Source organism: Vanacampus margaritifer, unplaced genomic scaffold, assembly GCF_051991255.1.
Source record: "Vanacampus margaritifer isolate UIUO_Vmar unplaced genomic scaffold, RoL_Vmar_1.0 HiC_scaffold_21, whole genome shotgun sequence".
NCBI lineage: Eukaryota > Metazoa > Chordata > Actinopteri > Syngnathiformes > Syngnathidae > Vanacampus > Vanacampus margaritifer.
In genome coordinates this window covers 1219256-1228153 of record NW_027520731.1, presented here as the reverse complement: position 1 = coordinate 1228153, position 8898 = coordinate 1219256, and positions in this window count along the sequence as shown.

Here is an 8898-nt window from a genome sequence, read left to right as displayed (position 1 = left end):
ATTGTGCTTATGCTCATTTTGAAGATTTTGACATTTTCACCTTAAGTGTACAATCAGGGGCTGAAAACGCGTTTAAAGCAATAAAAAGTTCATTTTGGCTCTCACACCTAAACTAAACGTTGTAGACTCAAAATTTTTGCTGTATTTAGTGTATTCTAGCATCCTGAAGATGATTCCAGCATTAATTTCATTGTGCTTATGCTCATTTTTAAGATTTTGACATTTTCACCTAAAGTGCACAATCAGGCTGAAAACGCGTTTAAAGCAATAAAAAGTTCATTTTGGCTCTCACACCTAAACTAAACGTTGTAGACTCAAAATTTTTGCTGTATTTAGTGTATTCTAGCATCCTGAAGATGATTCCAGCATTAATTTCATTGTGCTTATGCTCATTTTGAAGATTTTGACATTTTCACCTAAAGTGCACAATCAGGCTGAAAACGCATTTAAAGCCATAAAAAGTTCATTTTGGCTCTCACACCTAAACAAAACGTTGTAGACTCAACATTTTTGCTGTATTTAGTGTATTCTAGCATCCTGAAGATGATTCCAGCATTAATTTCATTGTGCTTATGCTCATTTTTAAGATTTTGACATTTTCACCTAAAGTGCACAATCAGGCTGAAAACGCGTTTAAAGCAATAAAAAGTTCTTTTTGGCTCTCACACCTAAACTAAACGTTGTAGACTCAAAATTTTTGCTGTATTTAGTGTATTCTAGCATCCTGAAGATGATTCCAGCATTAATTTCATTGTGCTTATGCTCATTTTGAAGATTTTGACATTTTCACCTTAAGTGTACAATCAGGGGCTGAAAACGCGTTTAAAGCAATAAAAAGTTCATTTTGGCTCTCACACCTAAACTAAACGTTGTAGACTCAAAATTTTTGCTGTATTTAGTGTATTCTAGCATCCTGAAGATGATTCCAGCATTAATTTCATTGTGCTTATGCTCATTTTTAAGATTTTGACATTTTCACCTTAAGTGTACAATCAGGGGCTGAAAACGCGTTTAAAGCAATAAAAAGTTCATTTTGGCTCTCACACCTAAACTAAACGTTGTAGACTCAAAATTTTTGCTGTATTTAGTGTATTCTAGCATCCTGAAGATGATTCCAGCATTAATTTCATTGTGCTTATGCTCATTTTGAAGATTTTGACATTTTCACCTAAAGTGCACAATCAGGCTGAAAACGCATTTAAAGCCATAAAAAGTTCATTTTGGCTCTCACACCTAAACAAAACGTTGTAGACTCAACATTTTTGCTGTATTTAGTGTATTCTAGCATCCTGAAGATGATTCCAGCATTAATTTCATTGTGCTTATGCTCATTTTTAAGATTTTGACATTTTCACCTTAAGTGTACAATCAGGGGCTGAAAACGCGTTTAAAGCAATAAAAAGTTCATTTTGGCTCTCACACCTAAACTAAACGTTGTAGACTCAAAATTTTTGCTGTATTTAGTGTATTCTAGCATCCTGAAGATGATTCCAGCATTAATTTCATTGTGCTTATGCTCATTTTTAAGATTTTGACATTTTCACCTAAAGTGCACAATCAGGCTGAAAACGCGTTTAAAGCAATAAAAAGTTCATTTTGGCTCTCACACCTAAACTAAACGTTGTAGACTCAAAATTTTTGCTGTATTTAGTGTATTCTAGCATCCTGAAGATGATTCCAGCATTAATTTCATTGTGCTTATGCTCATTTTGAAGATTTTGACATTTTCACCTTAAGTGTACAATCAGGGGCTGAAAACGCGTTTAAAGCAATAAAAAGTTCATTTTGGCTCTCACACCTAAACTAAACGTTGTAGACTCAAAATTTTTGCTGTATTTAGTGTATTCTAGCATCCTGAAGATGATTCCAGCATTAATTTCATTGTGCTTATGCTCATTTTGAAGATTTTGACATTTTCACCTAAAGTGCACAATCAGGCTGAAAACGCATTTAAAGCCATAAAAAGTTCATTTTGGCTCTCACACCTAAACAAAACGTTGTAGACTCAACATTTTTGCTGTATTTAGTGTATTCTAGCATCCTGAAGATGATTCCAGCATTAATTTCATTGTGCTTATGCTCATTTTTAAGATTTTGACATTTTCACCTTAAGTGTACAATCAGGGGCTGAAAACGCGTTTAAAGCAATAAAAAGTTCATTTTGGCTCTCACACCTAAACAAAACGTTGTAGACTCAACATTTTTGCTGTATTTAGTGTATTCTAGCATCCTGAAGATGATTCCAGCATTAATTTCATTGTGCTTATGCTCATTTTTAAGATTTTGACATTTTCACCTTAAGTGTACAATCAGGGGCTGAAAACGCGTTTAAAGCAATAAAAAGTTCATTTTGGCTCTCACACCTAAACTAAACGTTGTAGACTCAAAATTTTTGCTGTATTTAGTGTATTCTAGCATCCTGAAGATGATTCCAGCATTAATTTCATTGTGCTTATGCTCATTTTGAAGATTTTGACATTTTCACCTTAAGTGCACAATCAGGCTGAAAACGCGTTTAAAGCAATAAAAAGTTCATTTTGGCTCTCACACCTAAACTAAACGTTGTAGACTCAAAATTTTTGCTGTATTTAGTGTATTCTAGCATCCTGAAGATGATTCCAGCATTAATTTCATCGTGCTTATGCTCATTTTGAAGATTTTGACATTTTCACCTTAAGTGTACAATCAGGGGCTGAAAACGCGTTTAAAGCAATAAAAAGTTCATTTTGGCTCTCACACCTAAACTAAACGTTGTAGACTCAAAATTTTTGCTGTATTTAGTGTATTCTAGCATCCTGAAGATGATTCCAGCATTAATTTCATTGTGCTTATGCTCATTTTGAAGATTTTGACATTTTCACCTAAAGTGCACAATCAGGCTGAAAACGCATTTAAAGCCATAAAAAGTTCATTTTGGCTCTCACACCTAAACAAAACGTTGTAGACTCAACATTTTTGCTGTATTTAGTGTATTCTAGCATCCTGAAGAAGATTCCAGCATTAATTTCATTGTGCTTATGCTCATTTTTAAGATTTTGACATTTTCACCTTAAGTGTACAATCAGGGGCTGAAAACGCGTTTAAAGCAATAAAAAGTTCATTTTGGCTCTCACACCTAAACTAAACGTTGTAGACTCAAAATTTTTGCTGTATTTAGTGTATTCTAGCATCCTGAAGATGATTCCAGCATTAATTTCATTGTGCTTATGCTCATTTTTAAGATTTTGACATTTTCACCTAAAGTGCACAATCAGGCTGAAAACGCGTTTAAAGCAATAAAAAGTTCATTTTGGCTCTCACACCTAAACTAAATGTTGTAGACTCAAAATTTTTGCTGTATTTAGTGTATTCTAGCATCCTGAAGATGATTCCAGCATTAATTTCATTGTGCTTATGCTCATTTTGAAGATTTTGACATTTTCACCTTAAGTGTACAATCAGGGGCTGAAAACGCGTTTAAAGCAATAAAAAGTTCATTTTGGCTCTCACACCTAAACTAAACGTTGTAGACTCAAAATTTTTGCTGTATTTAGTGTATTCTAGCATCCTGAAGATGATTCCAGCATTAATTTCATTGTGCTTATGCTCATTTTGAAGATTTTGACATTTTCACCTAAAGTGCACAATCAGGCTGAAAACGCATTTAAAGCCATAAAAAGTTCATTTTGGCTCTCACACCTAAACAAAACGTTGTAGACTCAACATTTTTGCTGTATTTAGTGTATTCTAGCATCCTGAAGATGATTCCAGCATTAATTTCATTGTGCTTATGCTCATTTTTAAGATTTTGACATTTTCACCTTAAGTGTACAATCAGGGGCTGAAAACGCGTTTAAAGCAATAAAAAGTTCATTTTGGCTCTCACACCTAAACAAAACGTTGTAGACTCAACATTTTTGCTGTATTTAGTGTATTCTAGCATCCTGAAGATGATTCCAGCATTAATTTCATTGTGCTTATGCTCATTTTTAAGATTTTGACATTTTCACCTTAAGTGTACAATCAGGGGCTGAAAACGCGTTTAAAGCAATAAAAAGTTCATTTTGGCTCTCACACCTAAACTAAACGTTGTAGACTCAAAATTTTTGCTGTATTTAGTGTATTCTAGCATCCTGAAGATGATTCCAGCATTAATTTCATTGTGCTTATGCTCATTTTGAAGATTTTGACATTTTCACCTAAAGTGCACAATCAGGCTGAAAACGCATTTAAAGCCATAAAAAGTTCATTTTGGCTCTCACACCTAAACAAAACGTTGTAGACTCAACATTTTTGCTGTATTTAGTGTATTCTAGCATCCTGAAGATGATTCCAGCATTAATTTCATTGTGCTTATGCTCATTTTGAAGATTTTGACATTTTCACCTTAAGTGTACAATCAGGGGCTGAAAACGCGTTTAAAGCAATAAAAAGTTCATTTTGGCTCTCACACCTAAACTAAACCTTGTAGACTCAAAATTTTTGCTGTATTTAGTGTATTCTAGCATCCTGAAGATGATTCCAGCATTAATTTCATTGTGCTTATGCTCATTTTTAAGATTTTGACATTTACACCTAAAGTGCACAATCAGGCTGAAAACGCGTTTAAAGCAATAAAAAGTTCATTTTGGCTCTCACACCTAAACTAAACGTTGTAGACTCAAAATTTTTGCTGTATTTAGTGTATTCTAGCATCCTGAAGATGATTCCAGCATTAATTTCATTGTGCTTATGCTCATTTTGAAGATTTTGACATTTTCACCTTAAGTGTACAATCAGGGGCTGACAACGCGTTTAAAGCAATAAAAAGTTCATTTTGGCTCTCACACCTAAACTAAACCTTGTAGACTCAAAATTTTTGCTGTATTTAGTGTATTCTAGCATCCTGAAGATGATTCCAGCATTAATTTCATTGTGCTTATGCTCATTTTTAAGATTTTGACATTTTCACCTTAAGTGTACAATCAGGGGCTGAAAACGCGTTTAAAGCAATAAAAAGTTCATTTTGGCTCTCACACCTAAACTAAACGTTGTAGACTCAAAATTTTTGCTGTATTTAGTGTATTCTAGCATCCTGAAGATGATTCCAGCATTAATTTCATTGTGCTTATGCTCATTTTGAAGATTTTGACATTTTCACCTAAAGTGCACAATCAGGCTGAAAACGCATTTAAAGCCATAAAAAGTTCATTTTGGCTCTCACACCTAAACAAAACGTTGTAGACTCAACATTTTTGCTGTATTTAGTGTATTCTAGCATCCTGAAGATGATTCCAGCATTAATTTCATTGTGCTTATGCTCATTTTTAAGATTTTGACATTTTCACCTTAAGTGTACAATCAGGGGCTGAAAACGCGTTTAAAGCAATAAAAAGTTCATTTTGGCTCTCACACCTAAACTAAACGTTGTAGACTCAAAATTTTTGCTGTATTTAGTGTATTCTAGCATCCTGAAGATGATTCCAGCATTAATTTCATTGTGCTTATGCTCATTTTGAAGATTTTGACATTTTCACCTAAAGTGCACAATCAGGCTGAAAACGCATTTAAAGCCATAAAAAGTTCATTTTGGCTCTCACACCTAAACAAAACGTTGTAGACTCAACATTTTTGCTGTATTTAGTGTATTCTAGCATCCTGAAGATGATTCCAGCATTAATTTCATTGTGCTTATGCTCATTTTTAAGATTTTGACATTTTCACCTTAAGTGTACAATCAGGGGCTGAAAACGCGTTTAAAGCAATAAAAAGTTCATTTTGGCTCTCACACCTAAACTAAACGTTGTAGACTCAAAATTTTTGCTGTATTTAGTGTATTCTAGCATCCTGAAGATGATTCCAGCATTAATTTCATTGTGCTTATGCTCAATTTTAAGATTTTGACATTTTCACCTAAAGTGCACAATCAGGCTGAAAACGCGTTTAAAGCAATAAAAAGTTCATTTTGGCTCTCACACCTAAACTAAACGTTGTAGACTCAAAATTTTTGCTGTATTTAGTGTATTCTAGCATCCTGAAGATGATTCCAGCATTAATTTCATTGTGCTTATGCTCATTTTGAAGATTTTGACATTTTCACCTTAAGTGTACAATCAGGGTCTGAAAACGCGTTTAAAGCAATAAAAAGTTCATTTTGGCTCTCACACCTAAACTAAACGTTGTAGACTCAAAATTTTTGCTGTATTTAGTGTATTCTATCATCCTGAAGATGATTCCAGCATTAATTTCATTGTGCTTATGCTCATTTTTAAGATTTTGACATTTTCACCTAAAGTGCACAATCAGGCTGAAAACGCGTTTAAAGCAATAAAAAGTTCATTTTGGCTCTCACACCTAAACTAAACGTTGTAGACTCAAAATTTTTGCTGTATTTAGTGTATTCTAGCATCCTGAAGATGATTCCAGCATTAATTTCATTGTGCTTCTGCTCATTTTTAAGATTTTGACATTTTCACCTAAAGTGCACAATCAGGCTGAAAACGCGTTTAAAGCAATAAAAAGTTCATTTTGGCTCTCACACCTAAACTAAACGTTGTAGACTCAAAATTTTTGCTGTATTTAGTGTATTCTAGCATCCTGAAGATGATTCCAGCATTAATTTCATTGTGCTTATGCTCATTTTGAAGATTTTGACATTTTCACCTTAAGTGTACAATCAGGGGGCTGAAAACGCGTTTAAAGCAATTAAAAAGTTCATTTTGGCTCTCACACCTAAACTAAACGTTGTAGACTCAAAATTTTTGCTGTATTTAGTGTATTCTAGCATCCTGAAGATGATTCCAGCATTAATTTCATTGTGCTTATGCTCATTTTGAAGATTTTGACATTTTCACCTTAAGTGTACAATCAGGGGCTGAAAACGCGTTTAAAGCAATAAAAAGTTCATTTTGGCTCTCAGACCTAAACTAAACGTTGTAGACTCAAAATTTTTGCTGTATTTAGTGTATTCTAGCATCCTGAAGATGATTCCAGCATTAATTTCATTGTGCTTATGCTCATTTTTAAGATTTTGACATTTTCACCTAAAGTGCACAATCAGGCTGAAAACGCGTTTAAAGCAATAAAAAGTTCATTTTGGCTCTCACACCTAAACTAAACGTTGTAGACTCAAAATTTTTGCTGTATTTAGTGTATTCTAGCATCCTGAAGATGATTCCAGCATTAATTTCATTGTGCTTATGCTCATTTTGAAGATTTTGACATTTTCACCTAAAGTGCACAATCAGGCTGAAAACGCATTTAAAGCCATAAAAAGTTCATTTTGGCTCTCACACCTAAACAAAACGTTGTAGACTCAACATTTTTGCTGTATTTAGTGTATTCTAGCATCCTGAAGATGATTCCAGCATTAATTTCATTGTGCTTATGCTCATTTTTAAGATTTTGACATTTTCACCTAAAGTGCACAATCAGGCTGAAAACGCGTTTAAAGCAATAAAAAGTTCAATTTGGCTCTCACACCTAAACTAAACGTTGTAGACTCAAAATTTTTGCTGTATTTAGTGTATTCTAGCATCCTGAAGATGATTCCAGCATTAATTTCATTGTTATGCTCATTTTGAAGATTTTGACATTTTCACCTTAAGTGTACAATCAGGGGCTGAAAACGCGTTTAAAGCAATAAAAAGTTCATTTTGGCTCTCACACCTAAACTAAACGTTGTAGACTCAAAATTTTTGCTGTATTTAGTGTATTCTAGCATCCTGAAGATGATTCCAGCATTAATTTCATTGTGCTTATGCTCATTTTTAAGATTTTGACATTTTCACCTAAAGTGCACAATCAGGCTGAAAACGCGTTTAAAGCTATAAAAAGTTCATTTTGGCTCTCACACCTTAACTAAACGTTGTAGACTCAAAATTTTTGCTGTATTTAGTGTATTCTAGCATCCTGAAGATGATTCCAGCATTAATTTCATTGTGCTTATGCTCATTTTGAAGATTTTGACATTTTCACCTAAAGTGCACAATCAGGCTGAAAACACATTTAAAGCCATAAAAAGTTCATTTTGGCTCTCACACCTAAACAAAACGTTGTAGACTCAACATTTTTGCTGTATTTAGTGTATTCTAGCATCCTGAAGATGATTCCAGCATTAATTTCATTGTGCTTATGCTCATTTTTAAGATTTTGACATTTTCACCTTAAGTGTACAATCAGGGGCTGAAAACGCGTTTAAAGCAATAAAAAGTTCATTTTGGCTCTCACACCTAAACTAAACGTTGTAGACTCAAACTTTTTGCTGTATTTAGTGTATTCTAGCATCCTGGAGATGATTCCAGCATTAATTTAATTGTGCTTATAGTCATTTTTAAGATTTTGACATTTTCACCTTAAGTGTACAATCAGGCTGAAAACGCGTTTAAAGCAATAAAAAGTTCATTTTGGCTCTCACACCTAAACTAAACGTTGTAGACTCAAAATTTTTGCTGTATTTAGTGTATTCTAGCATCCTGAAGATGATTCCAGCATTAATTTCATTGTGCTTATGCTCATTTTGAAGATTTTGACATTTTCACCTAAAGTGCACAATCAGGCTGAAAACGCGTTTAAAGCAATAAAAAGTTCATTTTGGCTCTCACACCTAAACTAAACGTTGTAGACTCAAAATTTTTGCTGTATTTAGTGTATTCTAGCATCCTGAAGATGATTCCAGCATTAATTTCATTGTGCTTATGCTCATTTTGAAGATTTTGACATTTTCACCTAAAGTGCACAATCAGGCTGAAAACGCATTTAAAGCCATAAAAAGTTCATTTTGGCTCTCACACCTAAACAAAACGTTGTAGACTCAACATTTTTGCTGTATTTAGTGTATTTTAGCATCCTGGAGATGATTCCAGCATTAATTTAATTGTGCTTATAGTCATTTTTAAGATTTTGACATTTTCACCTTAAGTGTACAATCAGGGGCTGAAA